General features: G+C 43.9%; 1 protein-coding gene across 1 annotated transcript in view; it reads right to left on the bottom strand.

Annotated features, from left to right (window-relative positions):
* Positions 1-16,271, bottom strand: part of PLD5 (phospholipase D family member 5) — a gene marked incomplete at both ends in the record, with an annotated part of 589,545 nt that overhangs the window by 330,427 nt on the left and 242,847 nt on the right. The gene's annotated exons all lie outside the window — the stretch shown is intronic.

Raw genomic sequence — 16,271 nt, 5'->3', positions numbered from 1 at the left:
CAAGAACAAGAAAATTTAAATTGTTTAACATTGAAAATGCATTATGATTTAACAACCTTAATAATGACCTTTAAGGTTGTCAAACCAGTGTGGCAAACATGATGGATGCATCGGTCAAGATTAGACATTGCCATATCGTGATGCCATTGGTATTGCCGTGACCAGACGGGTGGAGCCGGCTGTTATTATTTATACTAACAATTTTAAATTTTTTTAATTAACAATGAGATTTCGACAGACTTAGCTAGGCAAACAAGTATGGCAAACATAATGAATGTGTAGGTCAGGAATAATGTCAGATCGTGATGGTATTTTCAGTGGTAAAGACATTTGTGAACTGAAAGGTGATCTATTCTTGATTGCCTGATCTACGGGAAGTTAGATACGTGGGGTCATACCATTTCGCGAAAAACAGGCTTATGACGTACACAATAAGAGGAACCTGAGGTCTCATGTTTTTGATTGGAAAATGATATTACAAGATTCGGGACAATGACACAATGAGGTTAGTCCAGGTTGGAAATACCATAGTTTACACTAGACTCATTTGTTTTGATACCTCCTCATACTCATTCAGCCCAGTGGTTACAGAGTTCAAACAATGGATCCATTTACATCCCTTCCTGCTCAATACTGATGTTAGAGACCCACCCCTTGGGTTGGCATTTATTTTCTCAACAACCCTCCAGCGGATACTCTCTGGACTGTGTGCTTTGTTGATAAAGTGTTCCACTAGGGGAGCACCTTGTTTCTTGCATCTTACTCTACTCATGTGCTGTAGTATCCTCATTTTAACTTTTTGGGTTGTCTGCCCGATGTATGGCATGTCACAGGGGCAAAGAATTATGTAAATGACATTTGAGGTGTTGCAGTTTGTCAATGAAGGAAGTTTATATGTTTTATTTCCATGAGTGAGAGCCAGGCCCTCCAAGCAAAGCGGGCATGACTTACATGTGCCACATTTAAAGTGTCCCACAACGGGCGGAAGTCCAAGTAGATCTCGTAGATCCGGAGCTTTGGGAGGTGTCAGGTAGGCCTTGACAACATTGTCTTTCACGTTGCGTCCCCTCTTGAAGGCAAACAACGGGCTCCCCTTCATGTTCAATTCTGGTGCCACTAGATTCCAGTATTTCAACACCGTTTTTTTAATCATGTTGCTTTTTGTGTGGAAGGTGGTGACGCACACCAAATTACTGTTTGGAGGTTTCTTGTCCTTAGGATCTAGAAGTTGATCTCTTGGGCAATACCACGCCCTTTTCATTGCGCGTTTCTGCATTTCCAAGGGGTAGCCCCTTTCGCGCAGGCGTTTGGGAAGAAATCCCATCCTCTAGTACAGTTTCTCCTCATCCGCAAGTATTGTCCATAGGGCAGGTTGTCTCGTAGGTTGCGTGGGTGGTGTGAGTCATACTTAAGTAAGGTGTTTCTTTCTGTGGCTTTCCTATAGAGATCACAGTAGAGCATATCATTCTCCACCTGGAATGAGAGATCCAGAAATGCGATGGTGTTACGATCATAGGTCATGGTGAATTGGATGTCCCTGCTTTTTTCATTAAGCCATTCAAAGAATTTGTTTAGTTCATCTTCAGTGCCGGTCCAGATCATAATGACTTAGTCTGCCCTGTTCCCATGATGCACTGGGCCAGGGACAGACTGATTTGCATATAGCCAGGTTCTGAACTGGGATGGTGCAGTGAGATAAATAACGGTGATGGATCAAGCCCTGATCTTTGGACTGGGTAAGAGTGGTCTGCTTAATTCAGACACTCTGTTCATCACCACCCCCATTTCTGAATCGTTTTTGGCCACTATAGGTGTGGCAGGGTATACTCAGACATGAGTCCCTTTCTCACTGCACCATCAGGATTCAAGCAAGCCGGGCCGAAGTCGGCTGAAATGCCAGAAACCGGTCCCCGGTAGCTTGTCTCCTTTCTGGTGAAGAATTGGCTTGGTAGTTTAGTCTGCCCTGTTCCCATGATGCACTGGGCCAGGGACAGACTGATTTGCATATAGCCAGGTTCTGAACTGGGATGGTGCAGAGATAAATAACGGCGATGGATCAAGCCCTGATCTTTGGACTGGGTAAGAGTGGTCTGCTTAATTCAGACACTCTGTTCATCACCACCCCCATTTCTGAATCGTTTTTGGCCACTATAGGTGTGGCAGGGTATACTCAGACATGAGTCCCTTTCTCACTGCACCATCAGGATTCAAGCAAGCCGGGCCGAAGACGGCTGAAATGCCAGAAACCGGTCCCCGGTAGCTTGTCTCCTTTCTGGTGAAGAATTGGCTTGGTAGTTTAGTCTGCCCTTTTCCCATGATGCACTGGGCCAGGGACAGACTGATTTTCATATAGCCAGGTTCTGAACTGGGATGGTGCAGTGAGATAAATAACGGTGATGGATCAAGCCCTGATCTTTGGACTGGGTAAGAGTGGTCTGCTTAATTCAGACACTCTGTTCATCACCACCCCCATTTCTGAATCGTAGAAGCGTCTTGGCCCTTGTCGGTTCCTGTTAGTGAAGAAGCCTTGTTCGTCTTGTTGGTAGTATTCGTCTGCCATGTAAGGGTAGGTATGTTTTTTATCGTAGTTGCGGATGTCCTTCGCAAGTTTGTCCAATTTCTTGTTGAGTGTTACTGTGTTGAATTCACAAAGCGCCTTTTCCGCTCTTTCCAAGGCTTCCTTGGCGTTGGTCAATGCACCGTCTTCTAGGATCTCTTTTTTAAGGTCTGCTATTTTTTGCGTTAGCTTTTTAACGTATTCTATGGCTGTCTCCACTCCTAGCACCATCCAGTGCCTGGAGCAGTTGTTGGCCACAAAACTAAAGCCTTCCCTGAATTTGGGTATGTCTATGAATATAGCAGATTCATTCCTAACCTGTAGACCTTTTGGTATGATGTTAGCTGATAGGTATTTTGTCAGCACATGCCCATGTAGGCGAGACCTAATCAGTTTCTTTTCAAGACGTAGTGAAGGCCTGCCATGCACAGAAACCGTATTTGCCAAACGTTTCACTGCAGAGTAACAGATGAAGATATTGTAATGTTGCCACATTATAATCAAATTTATCGCAGTGCAATGTCAAAATACCAAGGTCCTCATTGTGAATTTGTTGTAATAGGATGGGTATTTCTCACACTTGGTAAATGCCATTACCACAGGTTTAGGCTTTTACCATGTGCGGTAAATACCTCCTACTTGGTGTTTTTACAATGAAAATGGAACATAGCATGCAAAATTGTTTTTAACACACATAATTGTGTATTTATTGCCTTTTTTAGGGGACTTTCCCCCCATTAAACGTCAGTAAGTCTGTCTTGCCAGAATATATCAGGGGAAGCATGCAAAGGTGTCATACTTATCACACAACTCATAATTCCAATCCCTGTACAACCATGCATGCCCTAGCCTACTGGTACCAATTAAGTCCAATCTTAAAAATTCCCGCTGGTAGTGCATCACTGTCCCACAATGGGGTTCCCTTTGTTAGGGTCTCATCCCACTTTAAATGTTGTAAAGTTCTGTTCTAGGACCGGACAACCATCAGAAAGTGTTGTGGAAGCATGTTCTGGCTCCCGTGTATGTTCATACAATGTTCTCAAATACAGTATATCCTCATAGCGGGCTGGCTCAGGGTGCTCTATGTGTGCTATATGTGAATCAAGACACTCCAAGGTTAGAACATAACAGGGGGGATCTTAAGGGGTATGGGTGAGACCGTTCAGTTTTTAGTAAGTTTTACATTTTAAGACACTGCCCTTAATTTCTTTTCTTTCTTTTACCTTTTCTGAAATTGTAATATATAGTTCAATGGGTGTGAATTAGCTAAAAATTGACCAAAAATTCAAAGTTGTTAGAAACATGCCCCCCCATAAAATGTTTGGCCCAGGGCCCCCAAATCTTTTCTCAGCGTGCCACTCTATTGAAATAGGTGGTGAAGCCTTGGGCATTCACAAATAACAGATACATTCTCAAACTACCACTACATTACCATTACCTCACTAGATTGTGGCGAAACTGTCAAATTCGTTGGAAAAGTTCTAGATGGGCGTCCTAAATACTGAGATAATTCCAAATTAGGGGATTCAATTTAACTACTGTAAAATAAATGCCCTTTTATTTTTTTTCTTTATGTAGAGGCTATTGGGTTTATTTATGGGTATCAACTCATCACCACTTTGTCGTCTTCTGTACTTCCGCTTGTGGAACAGAATCTCGAAATGCCATCACTAGTTTTGAAATTGGTTTATTTTAGAGGTTTCCCAGCGCAGCCTCCAGCCTGACTCCTACTCCTAAAACAACATCCTTTCCAAGCAAGTGACACAATGGCATTCTAGGCTATTAGGCACCCAGGGTTCCATTAAGAAATATACTAACGCAACAACCCACACTCAGCCATTTATTATAGAAACAAGAACCATTAGTTGGGGCCATATTACAGGAACTGTATAGCTGGTGTAGATCTGCGCGACAGATACAGTCAGCACTGTATTACATGTTGTGAGGGTGTGCTGCTTGGTTACATTTTTTGTGGAGGTCACTGTCGTGGATTGCAGCAAAAAACATCTGGATAATTTTTATGCACAGACAAACTAAGTCAAAAAAGTATGAATATTTTTGAAGAGGAACTGCCACTGACCCACTTCCATTGCGAAGCCTAAGTGTGGTCAAATCTCAGCCAGCTGCTTATATTCAATGAGTGTGTTGTATTGGAATGCGTGTAACTTTAAATACAAGTATAACCATCGATTTTTGTTGAAAACACACAAACAGAATTTTCATGTTTGTAAAGTATTGTAAAAATGCAAAGATCACTTAGAGCGGCTGTGGAGATTTGGAATGTAGATATAACCATGGCAATGTGAGTCTGCACCAGGTTATTGTCATTCTATATTTTGTAGAACGTAGTGAACTATTGTGGGTTCATTAATCACAAGTATATATTTTTCGAAGTTTCAAAGTGTACTTAAAAACCCTATTGAGTTTGCATCAAAAGGGATGCAAACCCAGTTCAAAATGTTTTGTTAGAATTTACTTTTCAAAGCAAGTCCAGATTTGTGTTGGAAAAATGCCTAAAGTAACATAATCTAGCTCTAGGACCTACTTTATACTACTTTGCATTGAGTCGACGTTCCATGGGTGGTACGTGGGCGATCTCATTCAACTACCCATGGGCTTTGATGCAGATCCCTACCCACCAACAGGCCTAATGGAGGGGAAATGTTTTGAATTCTCCCCACTTTTTAATCTTTGCATGTGCGCTGCATTATACAGCATAAATACTACGTGGGAAATGTATTAAAGCATAGTTTTTGTACTGGAAGGATCCATTTTCAATACAAAACCTATGCTCAATAGAACGCACACACTCTTGTACTATGATGCACGTTTGTGCGCTGGCACATGGCAGCCTAAAGAATACCAGACCTAGGTGTACAAAAATAGCATCATATTTTAGTAGATATGGTACTGTTTTCATTCTCCCTTTAACACAACACAGCACAACAACTTTGATTGAAAGAAATTGCACATTTGCCCCTTCAGGTCAGTGTTGGTGCATTGATGAAGCTAGCAAAGGTGCTACAGAACAAAGTGCTACAAGTAGTGGGCAGCCCACAGCATCGATTTCCAGCTGGGCCCTGCAAACACACTTCATCTGCAAGGCAGAGCAAGGGTGCCAAAAATAAAAATATTTTTTTGCAATTACGCTGATACTCCAAGAACTGTCCAGTATTTTGACGGAGACTTTTGTGTAAACAAATGAGAAAATATTAGTGTAGACAGATGTATGAATATAAAACTACGAAAACAACTGATAAAATTACAAATAATTGTTTTAAAAAAATAGACTATCTGTGATAAGGAGAAGAGGGCTGAAGATGGTGTGAAAGCACAAAGTGGGAGTATTCTTGGTAAAATGTCCCTTTTTTGGTAGCCTGGGTCTGTCAGCATTGAAGGACCTTCGTCTCTGCTCTGTCAAATGCATTAAAATAATTGATCTTTTATCTACGTCTACAGTCCCACATGGCCAACATGCAGCAGGTCTCACTTTATCAAAGGCAACAAAAACATGAACAAGCACCACATGCCCTTAAAATGTATACATTTCACATAACATAGCTTAACCTTTGTAGTTTGACTTGCTAAGAATTGAAGACTGAGAAACGTTTAAGCCGCACAGATTTTGCTCAAAACGTTTTGGCATTCCGTAATAATCCCATGACAATATTGAACAGTTTTGGAATCAAAGATGTAAACATAAATTTACTACAAGAGGAATCTTACGGTCAAAGCATTAACTGCATCACAAGTTTATTAACATAGACAATAACACAATGTTTTCAGGAAAACAAATTTCACTCTGAATCCCCAGTTTCATTTCTTTATTACTGTGCATAAAAGTTCAGTATTGTAATGTTGCAGTTTCATAGTCAGAATCTCATTTTTCATGGATTTTAGTACTTTTATCAGATTTCCTATTGACCAGATATATTTAACCCTCACTCTTGGTTGAACTTAGCTACGACCAGCTCAGGAACAATCACGAATACAGCCTTAGAGCCTGACGTGGTGGGCTCTAGTGGCCATTAAAGGTCAGCTCTGGTGGGTGTCCTTGCCGAGCAGCAAGCTGGCCGCTCTCTGAGAGGGCTCTGCCGGCCGAGAAAAGATCCTGCATTAATCCTGCTTACATCGTGGCAATCAGAGTGACCCTTTACTGTGCAACATGTTAATAAGTCACACAAGATCTCTGGGGACAGAGATCAAGAACTCAGCCGTAGTCTATGACTCTATTCCCATAACACACAATGGTGTTGGAATAGTGTCAATAGTTCCAAGAAAGAAAAAAAGGAAAAATATTCCTTTTTTTATGTGTCCCCTCACTCACCAGGGTTGCCCCACGGTGACATGCTTCATCATAGGGGCCATCCCAGCCCTCTACGGACTGGGGCGTGCTGCGACTTGCGGAATTACGTAGGAGCACTTACAAAAGACTATGTGTGGTGCAAGGAATGTGATGTGAAGGAGTGGAGTATATGTGATTAGTTAAAATTACCTGCCTAGTGAGTTGCAAATACTTTATTCTGGCTCCTAGGTGGTAAAGCTAAAAATGGGGTAGAAATGGTAGGATACCTAAATTGTAATGGGTTTAGGTGCACCTAGCAACTCCTGTCTGCCAACATGTTTCGTACATCCCCCTAGCACTTCCTCAGGGCTACACAGGGACCAGCCCTGTGTTCGCCACTCCTTATCCAAAGCCTAATAAGCTATTAAATACGAAATACTAATAATTAATTCAATGCTGCAAATAAATAAGGCATGCATCTGGTACCTACGCAACCAAACTTAATCACGTGGTCCTGTAAAATAAAAGGAAAACAATAGTGATAGTTATGGGGTATCAAGTTACCCTTGTAATTTCACATGACACACATATTGCATGGACCTTCAAGAATATTGACTGTATTTCATGTGTGTATGTAGAGGTGAGCAACCCAATGTACCCTTGCGGGCTTGGGCAGAAGAGTTAGTAATAGATTGGGCCAGCAAGGGATTTTATTTCTATGGTTAGGAACCAGTAAGTGCAGAACTTAATTTAATTATGTGCTCACACTGTTCATCAATTGTAACTGGAGAGCTGAATTATCACTATAGATCAATAATGTTACCACACTAACATTATACGAAATAAAACAGTAATAATACAAAAACCAGGTGATTGTAATCAAAAATATTTCTTTGTAGTTTTATTATCAAAAAGAGAATTTATCTCTTGTGCATAATGAAGGGTACATAAAATGCAAGTAAGATATACTAAAGCAGTGTTGTTCATTCACATGGTATATCAAAACAAGTCTAAACTGCTAATAAATAATGACTTTGACTTCAGACAAAAATGACACGAAAGTCAATGGTACTGAGTGAAACAACAGCAGAATTAAGACAATCTTGTGCATAATGAAGGGCACATTTTAAACCCACGGCTAGGAATGGCTTGTTAAAATTCAAAAGTTTTCACCCAAGACAACTAAAGAAAAATCTGCCATTTGGGCAGTTCTTGCCCCTAAGGCGGAATTGCACAGAGAAATGTGATTATGAGAGACAAGCTAAGGATCTGAGCAAGAGACTGCAGCTAAGAAATTACCCCTCACATATAGTCTCAAAAGCAAAGAAGAGAGCGTCCAATAACAACCGGGATGCTCTCCTAGAACCAAAGACTATCCCTGTACCAAGTAGCGACAGTGATAGGAGACTGATCTGTATCACTACTTATAATGTGGCTTCTGATAAGGTATCAAAGATTGTGAGAAAACATTGGAGGACCCTAAACAGCGGGGGCATAGATCTGGCGTTACCTATGTTCAGCCACCGCAAAGGGAGAAACCTGAAAGACCTGTTGGTACATACTAGGCCAAGAGAAAAGGTGGGACAAGTACGCCTTTTACATCCGTTGCCACTTGGTCACTATCCATGCACTGACTGCAGCGTTTGCCACTTAACAAAAGCAACTAAGAAAGTGACATTCAACAATGGGGTCACTTTGGACATAAGGTCATACTCCACTTGTAATACAAAAGGCGTGGTTTATATGATCACATGTGCGTGCAATTTGCACTATATTGGAATGACGACAAGAAAGGTCTGTACACGCATGATAGAACACCGCAGTAGCTTTAGGTGCAAACATTCGAACACCAAAATGACCTCACATTTCTTAGAAAAGGGACACACCACCAACGACTTCAACTGGGTGGTCCTTGAGACTCTACAGCCACAATATGACCTAGAAAAGAAACTACTGGAAAAAGAGCAACGCTGGGTCTTCAAGCTTAGGTCTCACGTCTTGGGTCTAAATGATGACATACCTTGGGGGCAACTGACATAGACAACCACTCAGACAGCAGGTTCCCACAAACATGAAATGAGAAAAGAGTGCACAGACCTTTGTCTAGGTGTACTGGGAGACTGGCCCAATAAGAGGTGTTGTAATACTACTGTATATTCAACCATCCCTTCAGATATGCATGAAGAAAAATTATAACTACTACCACTATTGGCACCTAACTCAAGTATTCGAAAACACCATAGGGTCAGAATAACACTGTGTTAATACCCTAGCAATATACGATAAGTTTTTTGAAAAACGGGTCAGAAATCGTTTTTTTAAACCAAACAAAGTGGAGATATTCATAATATACTAATTGTTAACATGAGAATGAGTAATTTATGGTTTTTAAAAACAAGACCCCTTTCATGTGAATAAATAGTTTTTAATAGTGGATGATCCAAGGGTACACACAAGATGGCGCCCGCTCCTATGGATAGTAACTAGCACATACCAGGAAATAAGTCCGATTTTACACAATGCCCAGAGACTTTTACTTTCTTGAGCCCATAGTGTGTGAATCCGAAAATACTTATTTATTCAAAAACGAGGCCCCTATGAGTTAAATTTTGTCAAAAACTGTATCAGAATGCCAGAATACACCTAAGATGGCGCCCGTTAAGCACGCGACCACCGCGTGTACACGCGCTAGTCTTTCTATTTTCACACCAGGAAGCAGGATACATGAGGAGGCACCGCCCTCAGGCCACTAACATTCGGACCGGAGGGGTTTGCTTAGGTGAGACCGATTGTGGTATCCCGGCAGCAAGTAAGTGTGTGGTTTTTGTAGCGTTTTTGGAGGCACAGATACTGGGATAATCTCCTAGTTCTTTTACCAGCCTTTGGGAAACATTTATCTAGAGAAACAGCTAAGGCTAACAGACACCATTCTTCTATTTTTTTCCCAGATCTACCAGGATATTGTACCCCTACCGATTCCATGGGGCACAGTTAAGCCTTTTTTCATGTATGTAAAAATGTCTTTGTGTGAGCGTAGTCACAACAGTGTGGTTGTGTTATGTGTGTGTTCACTGTGTGCTCACCAAGAGGTGCTTAACCACGTTTTCAAAAACGTCTTCACATCAATGGACCACATGAAATACAGTCAATATTCTTGAAGGTCCATGCAATATGTGTGTCATGTGAAATTACAAGGGGAACTTGATACCCCATAACTATCACTATTGTTTTCCTTTTATTTTACAGGACCACGTGATTAAGTTTGGTTGCGTAGGTACCAGATGCATGCCTTATTTATTTGCAGCATTAAATTAATTATTAGTATTTCGTATTTAATAGCTTATTAGGCTTTGGATAAGGAGTGGCGAACACAGGGCTGGTCCCTGTGTAGCCCTGAGGAAGTGCTAGGGGGACGCACAAAACATGTTGGCAGACAGGAGTTGCTAGGTACACCTAAACCCATTACAATTTAGGTATTCTACCATTTCTACCCCATTTTTAGCTTTACCACCTAGGAGCCAGAATAAAGTATTTGCAACTCACTAGGCAGGTAATTTTAACTAATCACATATACTCCACTCCTTCACATCACATTCCTTGCACCACACATAGTCTTTTGTAAGTGCTCCTACGTAATTCCGCAAGTCGCAGCACGCCCCAGTCCGTAGAGGGCTGGGATGGCCCCTATGATGAAGCATGTCACCGTGGGGCAACCCTGGTGAGTGAGGGGACACCTAAAAAAAGGAATATTTTTCCTTTTTTTCCTTTCTTTGAACTATTGACACTATTCCAACACCATTGTGTGTTATGGGAATAGAGTCATAGACTACGGCTGGGTTCTTGATCTCTGTCCCCAGAGATCTTGTGTGACTTATTAATACTAGGAGGGTGAGCCCTAGCCTTTCTCCCTCTACCTCCCTTTTTGTTTATGCAACATGTTAATAAGCCATTTGCAGCCATCCTTGTTGCTCGTCTGCGGTTCGCGGGTCTCCCGAAGTGGATTGTGGTTGATGCCAGGCCCGGACTGGCTGTTGCGGGCACCGGGCAATCCCCTGTTGCGCCGCACGGGTGGGGGTTGGTCGTTTTTGTTACAGGGCTTTTTTGCAGCATAGCTGCAAAACCGGCCCTGTAACAAAATCTGCCGAAAACCGGCCCGACAAAGAGCTATGTGGCACTCCCAGGGGGCCGGCCGAGCACTTTGCCAGGGCCGGTTTTGGTTCTCAGTCTGGCCCTGGTTGAGGCTCCCGCTTGGCTGCGTACTGTCTTCTGCCTCTGGGCTCGCCCAGGGGAGCTGGCATGCAGGACTAATCTGACATGGAGGAAGGTGACTTCCTGCTGTCAGCGGGCCCTGCGGAGATGGGGGATCGACTGTGCCACTTGGTGGAGTCAGGGGCCCGCCGCCCGCCGATGAAACAACGATCTTGATTGGACGGCGAGCGGAGCCATGAAGACAAAGAGGTGAGTGTCCGGGCATCGCCGGGCTGTGCTGCCTTGTTGCCCTGCCTGCTGTGCACAGGCAGTGATGCATATGGGCCCCATGGGATGACTCGACTGTGCTCCACACCCGCATTTTCAGACAACACCACACTACGGAATTGGGCCATCCCTAATTGCAGCCAATATTGGCGGCTCGCTCCTTGCGGTGATTTCTGTGCCCTGGCTGCAGTTCAGGGCTGAGCATGGGCTTCCCGCTGAGGCTATGCCCGGAGGCTAGGCCCTTGGCCTGCAATGTATGGGAGGGCACAGCAGTCACATTGAAGAGGAAAAATATCCAAGCGAGGCAATTCTTGGCTGCACACTTTGTTTTTTAATCTGTCATTCAGTCGCATTGGGTGTCCAACCTCTATTTAGACACTCAGGCCTGCATGTGCCTCTTGCATGGACAAGTTCGCAAGGTGAGGCAGGGCTCCATTGTCTCTGAATCCGGCTTTTCCTTGCACCAACTCAAAGGACTGATCACATATTCACACTATAATGCAGTAAGTGTGGAGAAGTAGTGAGTTACTACTGAGCAAGAACTTCAAGATCGCTTCAGCTGATACATAATGGAGAAGCACGACACAAAACAATCCAAACTATCATCTGAAAATAAACAACTAACACGCCTGACAGATACAGGAGCAGAATTCGAACCTGATGCGGGTGCCATGGAGGAGGCGGAGTGACTGGACGACAACCTCTCTGCTATTCTCCTTTATGTAAAAACAAGCCTCAAAACCATTGACACCAATCATGATGTCCTGTCTTCTCGGTTAGATCAAGTTAAGCAATGAGTAGATACTTATAAGACTCAGCTAGACCAGCTTGAGAACAGGGCATCTGATGCTCATGACTATCAAGTGGAATCTAAAGAGCACCTCCTTCAGATGGAAAAGGTCCTAAACGTTACCAAGGCAAAGAATGAAGACTTGGAGGCCCACTGTAGGGGGAACAGCCTCTGCATCACTGGCAATTAATAAAATGGAAGATTTTGTAGAAACACTGCTGCATGACCTACTTAGCTCAGACCTATCGTCTGTGTTCATAGTGGAGCAGGTTAATCGCTCCCTTGGTCCCAAACCACCTGTAGGTGCCTCACCACGTCCTATAGTGGTGCACCTGCTCAACTACCAGGACCGAGACACGATCCTGCGCCTTGCACGGGAGCGTGAGGCCATACATCACCAAGGTAATAGTATTTTGTTTTCCCCAACTTCACTTCCTTAGTCCAGGTGGCCAGCTGTGACTTTCTACCTGTTAAATGCATACTCCTACAAGCGGGGACACCATATGCACTCTTTTACCCTGCCAGGTTACGGGTCACCTTTGAAGGGAAATCATACGCTTTCACAGATATGAAATCTGCCCTCAAATTTGCTAAACGTATCGGTGGGCAGAGGCAGCCTCCCTGCACACGGCAGCTGATGCTAGACAGTGTCAATGATTGAAATATCACTGAATATGAATCGACTACTAAATGCTATTAATGGGAAAGTGCTGCTGTGGATCGTAAAGTTATGATTCTACCTCATTTTGACTAAATGATACCTCATTCTCATATATATTGCCATGCTCTTTTCAACTGTTGTAAATAGAAAACTGTCGCTCTTGAATTGCTACTGATGTGCATAACCCTGGGCCACCCTACAGTTCCTGGTAGGGAAGTTTGCCGGCATTCCCTAGCCGTCTAGGGAGTATTTCTGATTACATGCCTGGTTGAAAGTTGGGAATGTTTGTTAGTTCTTGGGTGGGTCCATGGTCACAACCTAATTGGGGGGTTGTGTGGGTGGAGAGGTGGGACGGATGGTTCTAACAGTTCGTGTTGGGTTGGGATGGGTGGATGGGCGGTCATTGTCACCTATTTGGAAATGTGTATTTCCACTCACATCACATGAGTATACTGCAGTTAACCTTTACAAAATAGGCATTACTACAGCACACTAACAAATGGAAGCATGGCTCTGTTCGCACGGCTGGGGTCAGCCCGCATTGTTCTCACATTCAGTGTAACATGATGTCCATAACGTATTTAACTTGGAACATTCGTGGCCTAAACGACCATGGTAAAACGTGTTTAATACATTCATACTTACGTAGACATAAAATAGATGTCTGTTTCCTTAAGGAGACACATCTCTGCTGCACATCGACATCTAACTACAGGCTTGACGATGGGGGGATTTATACGTGGTGGCATTCTCCAAATATGCCATATTATTATGTAGTGGGCTAGGATAGCCCGCATCACAATCTTTAATTGATCTAGAAGGTGGATTCGTAATAGTGGTGCACAATATAAGGGGGAGGTTAATCACTATGGTGGCAACATGGGCCCAACACCAATGACCTTGAATACTTTGGCCAGATCTGGTCCAAGAGCTTTACACTTAAGAGTGACACTGTGATCTGGGGGACGTGATTTTGATGCCATACTTGACAACATATTTGACAGATCAGGCTCCCCTCGCAGCCTTCCTCCTAAGGCTATGACAATGCTAGGGTCACTCACTCAAGAACGCCATTTGCTGGACATTTGGAGACGATGGTACCCAGACACCCGAGAGGACACCTGCATACCAACATACCACAAAGTGTGGTCTAGACTAGACTTTTGGCTTGTAGCTAAAGATGTTACGACATAGACTCTGCAATTGCCCACTTTCCACGGATGCTATATGATCACTCCCCAGTACTACTCTGGCTGCTATTGCCCCAGACTATCCCTCTGGCATTTGTCTAATGTCTCCCCTCAGATGCACTGCTGGACACTGTATTTAGGGAGGAGATTCACAAAGAGATCATAGAATACTTGACACTCAATGAAAACTCGGTGCCCCCACCAGCAGTGCTCTGGGAGGCTTTTAAAGTGGTAATTAGAGGGGCCTGTATCGCTAAACAGGCAGGAGTGTTGACGGCAACCTGACAGTGCTTGGAGAAATTGGTGATGGATATTCGGGATACGGAGATGACATACTCCCAAACTAACAAACCGGAGCATCTCGCCACTCTCAGGGAGAAAATATCCGAGTTTGATAATGGAGCTCAAAGGGAGCCTAGCTGCCTGGGGAGATTTGCTTCTGCTCAATGATATGAGGAGGGTGACTGGCCTGGCAGAACCCTGGGTACCACACATAGGGCCACGCGCACCTCAACTTACATCACTGAGCCATTAGACTTTGACTCTACCCCAGTGACAGCCCCAAATGCCTTACTGAGCCTCCTCACTAACTTCTATGCTACACTACACTCCTCTACCTCTAGCAGTACAGCAGCAAATTGGATAAATACTTAGACACACTCCAGCTGTATTGGCTGGATCGGACGCACCGTGCATACCTTCACCACCGACGATATTACAGAGGTGATACAAAACTTGCCAGGAGACAATGCCCCAGAACTGGACGGGCTGACTACCTCCTTTTATAAATCCTCACTTCGCTACTGGATCCTCACGTCCTAGCCATCTATAAGGAGGCAATGGGAGCCGGAATCCTGCCACCATCACTGCGGGAAGCCGTAAATATTACACTTCTCAAACTAGGGACGCCTGCCAACACCGAGATTCATATCGTCCTTTGTCTCTCATCAATATCGACAATATAATTTACACTAAGCTGCTTGCTAATAGACTGAAACTTCTCCTCCCTCTTATATTCATATCTGGTCATTTTAGTTTCATACCCCGGTGCTCCAGATTTCACAATTTGCATACGCTATTGGCTGTATTACATTATCTCGACCCCCGGGTGTCTGCACCAGCTGCCCTCCTGTACACCACCAAGGCGTTTGATAAGCTGGAGTGGTCATATCTTTTTGCACTCCTGACTAGGATTGGCTTTAGTCCTAATTTCATACAACAGATGCGCCTTTTATACACAGGCCCCACTGCACATGTTAGACAAAACAACCTTCTGTTGGATGCCTTTCCCAAGACTCAGCAAAACACACAAGATGATGAACGGAATGTTGCACAATGGCAAAACATTCACCCCCAGTCACAGATCTGGGTTTCATCCATCGTTATTTTGCTCACCAAGCAACCCCAGTTCAGACATGGCCATATGCAAATCAGTCTTGACCCTGTGCCTCATGGGAACAGTCGAGCCCGAACTGCCAAGCCATGTCTTTCCTGGACCGGAATCAAGCATCCTAGGAGCGGTTTCTGGCTATCAGCCGTCTTCGGCAAGGATAGCTTGACTCCAGTGGCGTAGTGAGCACGGGACCCATGTCTGGGCATACCCTTCCCAAATAGGGTGAGCAGCAAAACACACAAGATGATGGACGGAATGTTGCACAATGGCAAAACATTCACCCCCAGTCACAGATCTGGGTTTAATCCATCGTTATTTTGCTCACCAAGCCACCCCAGTTCAGACATGGACATATGCAAATCAGTCTTGACCCTGTGCCTCATGGGAACAGTCCAACCCAACTGCCAAGCCATGTCTTTCCTGGACCGGAATCAAGCATCCTAGGACCGGTTTCAGGCTATCAGCCGTCTTCAGCCAGGATAGCTTGACTCCAGTGGCGTAGTGAGCACGGGACCCACGTCTGGGCATACCCTTCCCACATAGGATGAGCAGCAAAACACACAAGATGATTGACGGAATGTTGCACAATGGCAAAACAATCACCCCCAGTCACAGATCTGGGTTTAATCCATCGTTATTTTGCTCACCAAGCCACCCCAGTTCAGACATGGCCGTATGCAAATCAGTGTTGACCCTGTGCCTCATGGGAATAGTCCAGCCCGAACTGCCAAGCCATGTCTTTCTTGGACCGGAATCAAGCATCCTAGGACCATTTTTTGTTTTGTTTTGTTTTGTTATTTTAGTTTTGGGGCAAAGACTTTTATTAAGTGCTTAAAAGTTTGCGATACATAGTTTTCAAGGAAGTGGTACCTCCCCCTTAGGGAAGGCAGTCCACTTTAACTTTTTAATCAATGCATTT

The sequence above is a fragment of the Lissotriton vulgaris genome, unplaced genomic scaffold (assembly GCF_964263255.1).
Source record: "Lissotriton vulgaris unplaced genomic scaffold, aLisVul1.2 SCAFFOLD_1466, whole genome shotgun sequence".
NCBI lineage: Eukaryota > Metazoa > Chordata > Amphibia > Caudata > Salamandridae > Lissotriton > Lissotriton vulgaris.
This window is presented reverse-complemented; position numbering and strand designations above follow the sequence as displayed.